This window comes from Ambystoma mexicanum, chromosome 8, assembly GCF_040938575.1.
Source record: "Ambystoma mexicanum isolate Mex_15411 chromosome 8, UKY_AmexF1_1, whole genome shotgun sequence".
Lineage (NCBI taxonomy): Eukaryota > Metazoa > Chordata > Amphibia > Caudata > Ambystomatidae > Ambystoma > Ambystoma mexicanum.
This window is the reverse complement of record NC_090929.1, coordinates 731,454,127-731,463,838: the sequence shown is the minus strand read 5'-3', so window position 1 is coordinate 731,463,838 and position 9,712 is coordinate 731,454,127. Positions and strand designations below refer to the sequence as shown.

At 47.1% G+C, this 9,712-nt stretch overlaps 28 non-coding genes and 3 pseudogenes across 28 annotated transcripts; all 31 read right to left on the bottom strand.

The window, feature by feature from the left end:
• Positions 1-337: 337 nt before the first annotated feature.
• Positions 338-456, bottom strand: LOC138477809 (5S ribosomal RNA). The gene has a single exon (XR_011271734.1). It is a non-coding gene; the product is annotated as a 5S ribosomal RNA (ribosomal RNA).
• A 106-nt stretch (positions 457-562) lies between these two features.
• Positions 563-681, bottom strand: LOC138478413 (5S ribosomal RNA). The gene has a single exon (XR_011272283.1). It is a non-coding gene; the product is annotated as a 5S ribosomal RNA (ribosomal RNA).
• A 106-nt stretch (positions 682-787) lies between these two features.
• On the bottom strand, positions 788-906 carry LOC138480437 (5S ribosomal RNA). Its single transcript, XR_011274112.1, has one exon. It is a non-coding gene; the product is annotated as a 5S ribosomal RNA (ribosomal RNA).
• Positions 907-1,012: 106 nt separating this feature from the next.
• LOC138477932 (5S ribosomal RNA) lies at positions 1,013-1,131 on the bottom strand. Its single transcript, XR_011271846.1, has one exon. It is a non-coding gene; the product is annotated as a 5S ribosomal RNA (ribosomal RNA).
• A 106-nt stretch (positions 1,132-1,237) lies between these two features.
• On the bottom strand, positions 1,238-1,356 carry LOC138476119 (5S ribosomal RNA). Its single transcript, XR_011270199.1, has one exon. It is a non-coding gene; the product is annotated as a 5S ribosomal RNA (ribosomal RNA).
• Positions 1,357-1,830: 474 nt separating this feature from the next.
• LOC138476118 (5S ribosomal RNA) lies at positions 1,831-1,949 on the bottom strand. Its single transcript, XR_011270198.1, has one exon. It is a non-coding gene; the product is annotated as a 5S ribosomal RNA (ribosomal RNA).
• A 106-nt stretch (positions 1,950-2,055) lies between these two features.
• LOC138479670 (5S ribosomal RNA) lies at positions 2,056-2,174 on the bottom strand. The gene has a single exon (XR_011273424.1). It is a non-coding gene; the product is annotated as a 5S ribosomal RNA (ribosomal RNA).
• Positions 2,175-2,280: 106 nt separating this feature from the next.
• LOC138479177 (5S ribosomal RNA) lies at positions 2,281-2,399 on the bottom strand. Its single transcript, XR_011272976.1, has one exon. It is a non-coding gene; the product is annotated as a 5S ribosomal RNA (ribosomal RNA).
• A 464-nt stretch (positions 2,400-2,863) lies between these two features.
• LOC138476117 (5S ribosomal RNA) lies at positions 2,864-2,982 on the bottom strand. Its single transcript, XR_011270197.1, has one exon. It is a non-coding gene; the product is annotated as a 5S ribosomal RNA (ribosomal RNA).
• Positions 2,983-3,088: 106 nt separating this feature from the next.
• LOC138476116 (5S ribosomal RNA) lies at positions 3,089-3,207 on the bottom strand. The gene has a single exon (XR_011270196.1). It is a non-coding gene; the product is annotated as a 5S ribosomal RNA (ribosomal RNA).
• Positions 3,208-3,313: 106 nt separating this feature from the next.
• LOC138479669 (5S ribosomal RNA) lies at positions 3,314-3,432 on the bottom strand. Its single transcript, XR_011273423.1, has one exon. It is a non-coding gene; the product is annotated as a 5S ribosomal RNA (ribosomal RNA).
• A 106-nt stretch (positions 3,433-3,538) lies between these two features.
• On the bottom strand, positions 3,539-3,657 carry LOC138478412 (5S ribosomal RNA). The gene has a single exon (XR_011272282.1). It is a non-coding gene; the product is annotated as a 5S ribosomal RNA (ribosomal RNA).
• Positions 3,658-4,120: 463 nt separating this feature from the next.
• Positions 4,121-4,239, bottom strand: LOC138476114 (5S ribosomal RNA). Its single transcript, XR_011270195.1, has one exon. It is a non-coding gene; the product is annotated as a 5S ribosomal RNA (ribosomal RNA).
• A 106-nt stretch (positions 4,240-4,345) lies between these two features.
• On the bottom strand, positions 4,346-4,464 carry LOC138476113 (5S ribosomal RNA). The gene has a single exon (XR_011270194.1). It is a non-coding gene; the product is annotated as a 5S ribosomal RNA (ribosomal RNA).
• Positions 4,465-4,570: 106 nt separating this feature from the next.
• On the bottom strand, positions 4,571-4,689 carry LOC138476112 (5S ribosomal RNA). The gene has a single exon (XR_011270193.1). It is a non-coding gene; the product is annotated as a 5S ribosomal RNA (ribosomal RNA).
• A 106-nt stretch (positions 4,690-4,795) lies between these two features.
• LOC138476111 (5S ribosomal RNA) lies at positions 4,796-4,914 on the bottom strand. Its single transcript, XR_011270192.1, has one exon. It is a non-coding gene; the product is annotated as a 5S ribosomal RNA (ribosomal RNA).
• Positions 4,915-5,377: 463 nt separating this feature from the next.
• LOC138479230 (5S ribosomal RNA) lies at positions 5,378-5,496 on the bottom strand. Its single transcript, XR_011273024.1, has one exon. It is a non-coding gene; the product is annotated as a 5S ribosomal RNA (ribosomal RNA).
• A 106-nt stretch (positions 5,497-5,602) lies between these two features.
• Positions 5,603-5,721, bottom strand: LOC138476109 (5S ribosomal RNA). The gene has a single exon (XR_011270190.1). It is a non-coding gene; the product is annotated as a 5S ribosomal RNA (ribosomal RNA).
• Positions 5,722-5,827: 106 nt separating this feature from the next.
• LOC138474553 (5S ribosomal RNA) lies at positions 5,828-5,936 on the bottom strand (annotated as a pseudogene).
• A 106-nt stretch (positions 5,937-6,042) lies between these two features.
• Positions 6,043-6,161, bottom strand: LOC138476108 (5S ribosomal RNA). Its single transcript, XR_011270189.1, has one exon. It is a non-coding gene; the product is annotated as a 5S ribosomal RNA (ribosomal RNA).
• Positions 6,162-6,625: 464 nt separating this feature from the next.
• LOC138474552 (5S ribosomal RNA) lies at positions 6,626-6,734 on the bottom strand (annotated as a pseudogene).
• Positions 6,735-6,840: 106 nt separating this feature from the next.
• On the bottom strand, positions 6,841-6,959 carry LOC138478411 (5S ribosomal RNA). The gene has a single exon (XR_011272281.1). It is a non-coding gene; the product is annotated as a 5S ribosomal RNA (ribosomal RNA).
• A 106-nt stretch (positions 6,960-7,065) lies between these two features.
• Positions 7,066-7,184, bottom strand: LOC138479668 (5S ribosomal RNA). The gene has a single exon (XR_011273422.1). It is a non-coding gene; the product is annotated as a 5S ribosomal RNA (ribosomal RNA).
• A 106-nt stretch (positions 7,185-7,290) lies between these two features.
• LOC138479306 (5S ribosomal RNA) lies at positions 7,291-7,409 on the bottom strand. Its single transcript, XR_011273093.1, has one exon. It is a non-coding gene; the product is annotated as a 5S ribosomal RNA (ribosomal RNA).
• A 463-nt stretch (positions 7,410-7,872) lies between these two features.
• Positions 7,873-7,991, bottom strand: LOC138476107 (5S ribosomal RNA). The gene has a single exon (XR_011270188.1). It is a non-coding gene; the product is annotated as a 5S ribosomal RNA (ribosomal RNA).
• Positions 7,992-8,097: 106 nt separating this feature from the next.
• Positions 8,098-8,216, bottom strand: LOC138478654 (5S ribosomal RNA). Its single transcript, XR_011272501.1, has one exon. It is a non-coding gene; the product is annotated as a 5S ribosomal RNA (ribosomal RNA).
• A 106-nt stretch (positions 8,217-8,322) lies between these two features.
• Positions 8,323-8,441, bottom strand: LOC138479667 (5S ribosomal RNA). The gene has a single exon (XR_011273421.1). It is a non-coding gene; the product is annotated as a 5S ribosomal RNA (ribosomal RNA).
• Positions 8,442-8,547: 106 nt separating this feature from the next.
• Positions 8,548-8,666, bottom strand: LOC138476106 (5S ribosomal RNA). The gene has a single exon (XR_011270187.1). It is a non-coding gene; the product is annotated as a 5S ribosomal RNA (ribosomal RNA).
• Positions 8,667-9,129: 463 nt separating this feature from the next.
• On the bottom strand, positions 9,130-9,248 carry LOC138478079 (5S ribosomal RNA). Its single transcript, XR_011271979.1, has one exon. It is a non-coding gene; the product is annotated as a 5S ribosomal RNA (ribosomal RNA).
• Positions 9,249-9,354: 106 nt separating this feature from the next.
• LOC138477893 (5S ribosomal RNA) lies at positions 9,355-9,473 on the bottom strand. Its single transcript, XR_011271810.1, has one exon. It is a non-coding gene; the product is annotated as a 5S ribosomal RNA (ribosomal RNA).
• Positions 9,474-9,579: 106 nt separating this feature from the next.
• On the bottom strand, positions 9,580-9,688 carry LOC138474711 (5S ribosomal RNA; annotated as a pseudogene).
• Positions 9,689-9,712: the final 24 nt, after the last annotated feature.

Sequence of the window (9,712 nt, the reverse complement as noted above, 5' to 3'; positions counted from 1 at the left end):
GTGGGCCCATTCAGGACTCCTATGTCTGGTAGGATAACTTTAATCCATCCATCCTGTTTCTGTTGCAGGGAGGTGGAGAGAACAATCAACACAATAACGCCTTTCTTTCATGCCTCTTGAAGGACTCAATATTCTCTGTACTGCATTACATGTGAAAGTCGATTTATTACCCATGAACACACTACCTGTATGCTAATTATATGTAAATAGGTAGCTCCAGCCCTCATAATGTTGTCCAACATTTCCGCTATAAAACGGGATAAAATTATTTTGGAAACATACCAAATTTGAAAAGTAATTGAGAAGTTGCGCAATTACTAATCATGGAGCACAAAATAGCCTACAGCACCTGGTATTCCCAGGCGGTCTCCCATCCAGGTACTAACTAGGCCCGACACTGCTTAGCTTCCGAGATCAGACGAGATCGGGGGCATTCAGTGTGGTGTGGCCGTAGGCTCTGGGCCTAGTGAGTTTTGTACTTTTAAGCATCTAGTCGGCTAGACCTTGCAGTTTTGAAAGGCAATTGAGAAATGGCTCACTTCCTGAACTTGGAGCACAAAAAAGCCTACAGCACCTGGTATTCCCAGGCAGTCTCCCATCCAGGTACTAACTAGGCCCGACACTGCTTAGCTTCCGAGATCAGACGAGATCGGGCGCATTCAGTGTGGTGTGGCCGTAGGCTCAGATCCTAGTGAGTTTTGTACTTTTAAGCATCTAGTCGGCTAGACCTTGCAGTTTTGAAAGGCAATTGAGAAATGGCTCACTTCCTGAACTTGGAGCACAAAAAAGCCTACAGCACCTGGTATTCCCAGGCGGTCTCCCATCCAGGTACTAACTAGGCCCGACACTGCTTAGCTTCTGCGATCAGACGAGATCGGGCACATTCAGTGTGGTGTGGCCGTAGGCTCTGGTCCTAGTGAGTTTTGTACTTTTAAGCATCTAGTCGGCTAGACCTTGCAGTTTTGAAAGGCAATTGAGAAATGGCTCACTTCCTGAACTTGGAGCACAAAAAAGCCTACAGCACCTGGTATTCCCAGGTGGTCTCCCATCCAGGTACTAACTAGGCCCGACACTGCTTAGCTTCCGAGATCAGACGAGATCAGGCGCATTCAGTGTGGTGTGGCCGTAGGCTCTGGGCCTAGTGAGTTTTGTACTTTTAAGCATCTAGTCGGCTAGACCTTGCAGTTTTGAAAGGCAATTGAGAAATGGCTCACTTCCTGAACTTGGAGCACAAAAAAGCCTACAGCACCTGGTATTCCCAGGCGGTCTCCCATCCAGGTACTAACTAGGCCCGACACTGCTTAGCTTCCGAGATCAGACGAGATCGGGCGCATTCAGTGTGGTGTGGCCGTAGGCTCTAGAAATGCTAAGAATATTACTCTTATGCATTTGCATTTAGTAAGCTAAGCCATGCAGCCACTTGCAACATGATACCACGCTCATCGCTCGATCAGCGCTCGATCAGGCTCGATCAGGCGAGATATATAAGACTGGTGGGCCCATTCAGGACTCCTATGTCTGGTAGGATAACTTTAATCCATCCATCCTGTTTCTGTTGCAGGGAGGTGGAGAGAACAATCAACACAATAACGGCTTTCTTTCATGCCTCTTGAAGGACTCAATATTCTCTGTACTGCATTACATGTGAACGTCGATTTATTACCCATGAACACACTACCTGTATGCTAATTATATGTAAATAGGTAGCTCCAGCCCTCATAATGTTGTCCAACATTTCCGCTATAAAACGGGATAAAATTATTTTGGAAACATACCAAATTTGAAAAGTAATTGAGAAGTTGTGCAATTACTAATCATGGAGCACAAAATAGCCTACAGCACCTGGTATTCCCAGGCGGTCTCCCATCCAGGTACTAACTAGGCCCGACACTGCTTAGCTTCCGAGATCAGACGAGATCGGGCGCATTCAGTGTGGTGTGGCCGTAGGCTCTGGTCCTAGTGAGTTTTGTACTTTTAAGCATCTAGTCGGCTAGACCTTGCAGTTTTGAAAGGCAATTGAGAAATGGCTCACTTCCTGAACTTGGAGCACAAAAAAGCCTACAGCACCTGGTATTCCCAGGCCGTCTCCCATCCAGGTACTAACTAGGCCCGACACTGCTTAGCTTCCGAGATCAGACGAGATCGGGCGCATTCAGTGTGGTGTGGCCGTAGGCTCTGGGCCTAGTGAGTTTTGTACTTTTAAGCATCTAGTCGGCTAGACCTTGCAGTTTTGAAAGGCAATTGAGAAATGGCTCACTTCCTGAACTTGGAGCACAAAAAAGCCTACAGCACCTGGTATTCCCAGGCGGTCTCCCATCCAGGTACTAACTAGGCCCGACACTGCTTAGCTTCCGAGATCAGACGAGATCGGGCGCATTCAGTCTGGTGTGGCCGTAGGCTCTAGTAATGCTAAGAATATTACTCTTATGCATTTGCATTTAGTAAGCTAAGCCATGCAGCCACTTGCAACATGATACCACGCTCATCGCTCGATCAGCGCTCGATCAGGCGAGATATATAAGACTGGTGGGCCCATTCAGGACTCCTATGTCTGGTAGGATAACTTTAATCCATCCATCCTGTTTCTGTTGCAGGGAGGTGGAGAGAACAATCAACACAATAACGGCTTTCTTTCATGCCTCTTGAAGGACTCAATATTCTCTGTACTGCATTACATGTGAAAGTCGATTTATTACCCATGAACACACTACCTGTATGCTAATTATATGTAAATAGGTAGCTCCAGCCCTCATAATGTTGTCCAACATTTCCGCTATAAAACGGGATAAAATTATTTTGGAAACATACCAAATTTGAAAAGTAATTGAGAAGTTGTGCAATTACTAATCATGGAGCACAAAATAGCCTACAGCACCTGGTATTCCCAGGCGGTCTCCCATCCAGGTACTAACTAGGCCCGACACTGCTTAGCTTCCGAGATCAGACGAGATCGGGCGCATTCAGTGTGGTGTGGCCGTAGGCTCTGGGCCTAGTGAGTTTTGTACTTTTAAGCATCTAGTCGGCTAGACCTTGCAGTTTTGAAAGGCAATTGAGAAATGGCTCACTTCCTGAACTTGGAGCACAAAAAAGCCTACAGCACCTGGTATTCCCAGGCGGTCTCCCATCCAGGTACTAACTAGGCCCGACACTGCTTAGCTTCCGAGATCAGACGAGATCGGGCGCATTCAGTGTGGTGTGGCCGTAGGCTCTGGTCCTAGTGAGTTTTGTACTTTTAAGCATCTAGTCGGCTAGACCTTGCAGTTTTGAAAGGCAATTGAGAAATGGCTCACTTCCTGAACTTGGAGCACAAAAAAGCCTACAGCACCTGGTATTCCCAGGCCGTCTCCCATCCAGGTACTAACTAGGCCCGACACTGCTTAGCTTCCGAGATCAGACGAGATCGGGCGCATTCAGTGTGGTGTGGCCGTAGGCTCTGGGCCTAGTGAGTTTTGTACTTTTAAGCATCTAGTCGGCTAGACCTTGCAGTTTTGAAAGGCAATTGAGAAATGGCTCACTTCCTGAACTTGGAGCACAAAAAAGCCTACAGCACCTGGTATTCCCAGGCAGTCTCCCATCCAGGTACTAACTAGGCCCGACACTGCTTAGCTTCCGAGATCAGACGAGATCGGGCGCATTCAGTGTGGTGTGGCCGTAGGCTCTAGAAATGCTAAGAATATTACTCTTATGCATTTGCATTTAGTAAGCTAAGCCATGCAGCCACTTGCATCATGATACCACGCTCATCGCTCGATCAGGCTCGATCAGGCGAGATATATAAGACTGGTGGGCCCATTCAGGACTCCTATGTCTGGTAGGATAACTTTAATCCATCCATCCTGTTTCTGTTGCAGGGAGGTGGAGAGAACAATCAACACAATAACGGCTTTCTTTCATGCCTCTTGAAGGACTCAATATTCTCTGTACTGCATTACATGTGAAAGTCGATTTATTACCCATGAACACACTACCTGTATGCTAATTATATGTAAATAGGTAGCTCCAGCCCTCATAATGTTGTCCAACATTTCCGCTATAAAACGGGATAAAATTATTTTGGAAACATACCAAATTTGAAAAGTAATTGAGAAGTTGTGCAATTACTAATCATGGAGCACAAAATAGCCTACAGCACCTGGTATTCCCAGGCGGTCTCCCATCCAGGTACTAACTAGGCCCGACACTGCTTAGCTTCCGAGATCAGACGAGATCGGGCGCATTCAGTGTGGTGTGGCCGTAGGCTCAGGGCCTAGTGAGTTTTGTACTTTTAAGCATCTAGTCGGCTAGACCTTGCAGTTTTGAAAGGCAATTGAGAAATGGCTCACTTCCTGAACTTGGAGCACAAAAAAGCCTACAGCACCTGGTATTCCCAGGCGGTCTCCCATCCAGGTACTAACTAGGCCCGACACTGCTTAGCTTCCGAGATCAGACGAGATCGGGCGCATTCAGTGTGGTGTGGCCGTAGGCTCTGGTCCTAGTGAGTTTTGTACTTTTAAGCATCTAGTCGGCTAGACCTTGCAGTTTTGAAAGGCAATTGAGAAATGGCTCACTTCCTGAACTTGGAGCACAAAAAAGCCTACAGCACCTGGTATTCCCAGGCGGTCTCCCATCCAGGTACTAACTAGGCCCGACACTGCTTAGCTTCCGAGATCAGACGAGATCGGGCGCATTCAGTGTGGTGTGGCCGTAGGCTCTGGGCCTAGTGAGTTTTGTACTTTTAAGCATCTAGTCGGCTAGACCTTGCAGTTTTGAAAGGCAATTGAGAAATGGCTCACTTCCTGAACTTGGAGCACAAAAAAGCCTACAGCACCTGGTATTCCCAGGCGGTCTCCCATCCAGGTACTAACTAGGCCCGACACTGCTTAGCTTCCGAGATCAGACGAGATCGGGCGCATTCAGTGTGGTGTGGCCGTAGGCTCTAGAAATGCTAAGAATATTACTCTTATGCATTTGCATTTAGTAAGCTAAGCCATGCAGCCACTTGCAACATGATACCACGCTCATCGCTCGATCAGGCTCGATCAGGCGAGATATATAAGACTGGTGGGCCCATTCAGGACTCCTATGTCTGGTAGGATAACTTTAATCCATCCATCCTGTTTCTGTTGCAGGGAGGTGGAGAGAACAATCAACACAATAACGCCTTTCTTTCATGCCTCTTGAAGGACTCAATATTCTCTGTACTGCATTACATGTGAAAGTCGATTTATTACCCATGAACACACTACCTGTATGCTAATTATATGTAAATAGGTAGCTCCAGCCCTCATAATGTTGTCCAACATTTCCGCTATAAAACGGGATAAAATTATTTTGGAAACATACCAAATTTGAAAAGTAATTGAGAAGTTGTGCAATTACTAATCATGGAGCACAAAATAGCCTACAGCACCTGGTATTCCCAGGCGGTCTCCCATCCAGGTACTAACTAGGCCCAACACTGCTTAGCTTCCAAGATCAGACGAGATCAGGCGCATTCAGTGTGGTGTGGCCGTAGGCTCAGGGCTTAGTGAGTTTTGTACTTTTAAGCATCTAGTCGGCTAGACCTTGCAGTTTTGAAAGGCAATTGAGAAATGGCTCACTTCCTGAACTTGGAGCACAAAAAAGCCTACAGCACCTGGTATTCCCAGGCGGTCTCCCATCCAGGTACTAACTAGGCCCGACACTGCTTAGCTTCCGAGATCAGACGAGATCGGGCGCATTCAGTGTGGTGTGGCCGTAGGCTCTGGTCCTAGTGAGTTTTGTACTTTTAAGCATCTAGTCGGCTAGACCTTGCAGTTTTGAAAGGCAATTGAGAAATGGCTCACTTCCAGAACTTGGAGCACAAAAAAGCCTACAGCACCTGGTATTCCCAGGCGGTCTCCCATCCAGGTACTAACTAGGCCCGACACTGCTTAGCTTCCGAGATCAGACGCATTCAGTGTGGTGTGGCCGTAGGCTCTGGGCCTAGTGAGTTTTGTACTTTTAAGCATCTAGTCGGCTAGACCTTGCAGTTTTGAAAGGCAATTGAGAAATGGCTCACTTCCTGAACTTGGAGCACAAAAAAGCCTACAGCACCTGGTATTCCCAGGCGGTCTCCCATCCAGGTACTAACTAGGCCCGACACTGCTTAGCTTCCGAGATCAGACGAGATCGGGCGCATTCAGTGTGGTGTGGCCGTAGGCTCGAGTAATGCTAAGAATATTACTCTTATGCATTTGCATTTAGTAAGCTAAGCCATGCAGCCACTTGCAACATGATACCACGCTCATCGGTCGATCAGCGCTCGATCAGGCGAGATATATAAGACTGGTGGGCCCATTCAGGACTCCTATGTCTGGTAGGATAACTTTAATCCATCCATCCTGTTTCTGTTGCAGGGAGGTGGAGAGAACAATCAACACAATAACGCCTTTCTTTCATGCCTCTTGAAGGACTCAATATTCTCTGTACTGCATTACATGTGAAAGTCGATTTATTACCCATGAACACACTACCTGTATGCTAATTATATGTAAATAGGTAGCTCCAGCCCTCATAATGTTGTCCAACATTTCCGCTATAAAACGGGATAAAATTATTTTGGAAACATACCAAATTTGAAAAGTAATTGAGAAGTTGTGCAATTACTAATCATGGAGCACAAAATAGCCTACAGCACCTGGTATTCCCAGGCGGTCTCCCATCCAGGTACTAACTAGGCCCGACACTGCTTAGCTTCCGAGATCAGACGCATTCAGTGTGGTGTGGCCGTAGGCTCTGGGCCTAGTGAGTTTTGTACTTTTAAGCATCTAGTCGGCTAGACCTTGCAGTTTTGAAAGGCAATTGAGAAATGGCTCACTTCCTGAACTTGGAGCACAAAAAAGCCTACAGCACCTGGTATTCCCAGGCAGTCTCCCATCCAGGTACTAACTAGGCCCGACACTGCTTAGCTTCCGAGATCAGACGAGATCGGGCGCATTCAGTGTGGTGTGGCCGTAGGCTCTGGGCCTAGTGAGTTTTGTACTTTTAAGCATCTAGTCGGCTAGACCTTGCAGTTTTGAAAGGCAATTGAGAAATGGCTCACTTCCTGAACTTGGAGCACAAAAAAGCCTACAGCACCTGGTATTCCCAGGCCGTCTCCCATCCAGGTACTAACTAGGCCCGACACTGCTTAGCTTCCGAGATCAGACGAGATCGGGCGCATTCAGTGTGGTGTGGCCGTAGGCTCTGGGCCTAGTGAGTTTTGTACTTTTAAGCATCTAGTCGGCTAGACCTTGCAGTTTTGAAAGGCAATTGAGAAATGGCTCACTTCCTGAACTTGGAGCACAAAAAAGCCTACAGCACCTGGTATTCCCAGGCGGTCTCCCATCCAGGTACTAACTAGGCCCGACACTGCTTAGCTTCCGAGATCAGACGAGATTGGGCGCATTCAGTGTGGTGTGGCCGTAGGCTCTAGAAATGCTAAGAATATTACTCTTATGCATTTGCATTTAGTAAGCTAAGCCATGCAGCCACTTGCAACATGATACCACGCTCATCGCTCGATCAGGCTCGATCAGGCGAGATATATAAGACTGGTGGGCCCATTCAGGACTCCTATGTCTGGTAGGATAACTTTAATCCATCCATCCTGTTTCTGTTGCAGGGAGGTGGAGAGAACAATCAACACAATAACGGCTTTCTTTCATGCCTCTTGAAGGACTCAATATTCTCTGTACTGCATTACATGTGAAAGTCGATTTATTACCCATGAACACACTACCTGTATGCTAATTATATGTAAATAGGTAGCTCCAGCCCTCATAATGTTGTCCAACATTTCCGCTATAAAACGGGATAAAATTATTTTGGAAACATACCAAATTTGAAAAGTAATTGAGAAGTTGTGCAATTACTAATCATGGAGCACAAAATAGCCTACAGCACCTGGTATTCCCAGGCGGTCTCCCATCCAGGTACTAACTAGGCCCGACACTGCTTAGCTTCCGAGATCAGACGAGATCGGGCGCATTCAGTGTGGTGTGGCCGTAGGCTCTGGGCCTAGTGAGTTTTGTACTTTTAAGCATCTAGTCGGCTAGACCTTGCAGTTTTGAAAGGCAATTGAGAAATGGCTCTCTTCCTGAACTTGGAGCACAAATAAGCCTACAGCACCTGGTATTCCCAGGCGGTCTCCCATCCAGGTACTAACTAGGCCCGACACTGCTTAGCTTCCAAGATCAGACGAGATCGGGCGCATTCAGTGTGGTGTGGCCGTAGGCTCTGGTCCTAGTGAGTTTTGTACTTTTAAGCATCTAGTCGGCTAGACCTTGCAGTTTTGAAAGGCAATTGAGAAATGGCTCACTTCCTGAACTTGGAGCACAAAAAAGCCTACAGCACCTGGTATTCCCAGGCCGTCTCCCATCCAGGTACTAACTAGGCCCGACACTGCTTAGCTTCCGAGATCAGACGAGATCGGGCGCATTCAGTGTGGTGTGGCCGTAGGCTCTGGGCCTAGTGAGTTTTGTACTTTTAAGCATCTAGTCGGCTAGACCTTGCAGTTTTGAAAGGCAATTGAGAAATGGCTCACTTCCTGAACTTGGAGCACAAAAAAGCCTACAGCACCTGGTATTCCCAGGCGGTCTCCCATCCAGGTACTAACTAGGCCCGACACTGCTTAGCTTCCGAGATCAGACGAGATCGGGCGCATTCAGTGTGGTGTGGCCGTAGGCTCTAGAAATGCTAAGAATATTACTCTTATGCATTTGCATTTAGTAAGCTAAGCCATGCAGCCACTTGCAACATGATACTACGCTCATCGCTCGATCAGGCTCGATCAGGCGAGATATATAAGACTGGTGGGCCCATTCAGGACTCCTATGTCTGGTAGGATAACTTTAATCCATCCATCCTGTTTCTGTTGCAGGGAGGTGGAGAGAACAATCAACACAATAACGGCTTTCTTTCATGCCTCTTGAAGGACTCAATATTCTCTGTACTGCATTACATGTGAAAGTCGATTTATTACCCATGAACACACTACCTGTATGCTAATTATATGTAAATAGGTAGCTCCAGCCCTCATAATGTTGTCCAACATTTCCGCTATAAAACGGGATAAAATTATTTTGGAAACATACCAAATTTGAAAAGTAATTGAGAAGTTGTGCAATTACTAATCATGGAGCACAAAATAGCCTACAGCACCTGGTATTCCCAGGCGGTCTCCCATCCAGGTACTAACTAGGCCCGACACTGCTTAGCTTCCGAGATCAGACGAGATCAGGCGCATTCAGTGTGGTGTGGCCGTAGGCTCAGGGCTTAGTGAGTTTTGTACTTTTAAGCATCTAGTCGGCTAGACCTTGCAGTTTTGAAAGGCAATTGAGAAATGGCTCACTTCCTGAACTTGGAGCACAAAAAAACCTACAGCACCTGGTATTCCCAGGCGGTCTCCCATCCAGGTACTAACTAGGCCCGACACTGCTTAGCTTCCGAGATCAGACGAGATCGGGCGCATTCAGTGTGGTGTGGCCGTAGGCTCTGGTCCTAGTGAGTTTTGTACTTTTAAGCATCTAGTCGGCTAGACCTTGCAGTTTTGAAAGGCAATTGAGAAATGGCTCACTTCCTGAACTTGGAGCACAAAAAAGCCTACAGCACCTGGTATTCCCAGGCGGTCTCCCATCCAGGTACTAACTAGGCCCGACACTGATTAGCTTCCGAGATCAGACGCATTCAGTGTGGTGTGGCCGTAGGCTCTGGGCCTAGTGAGTTTTGTACT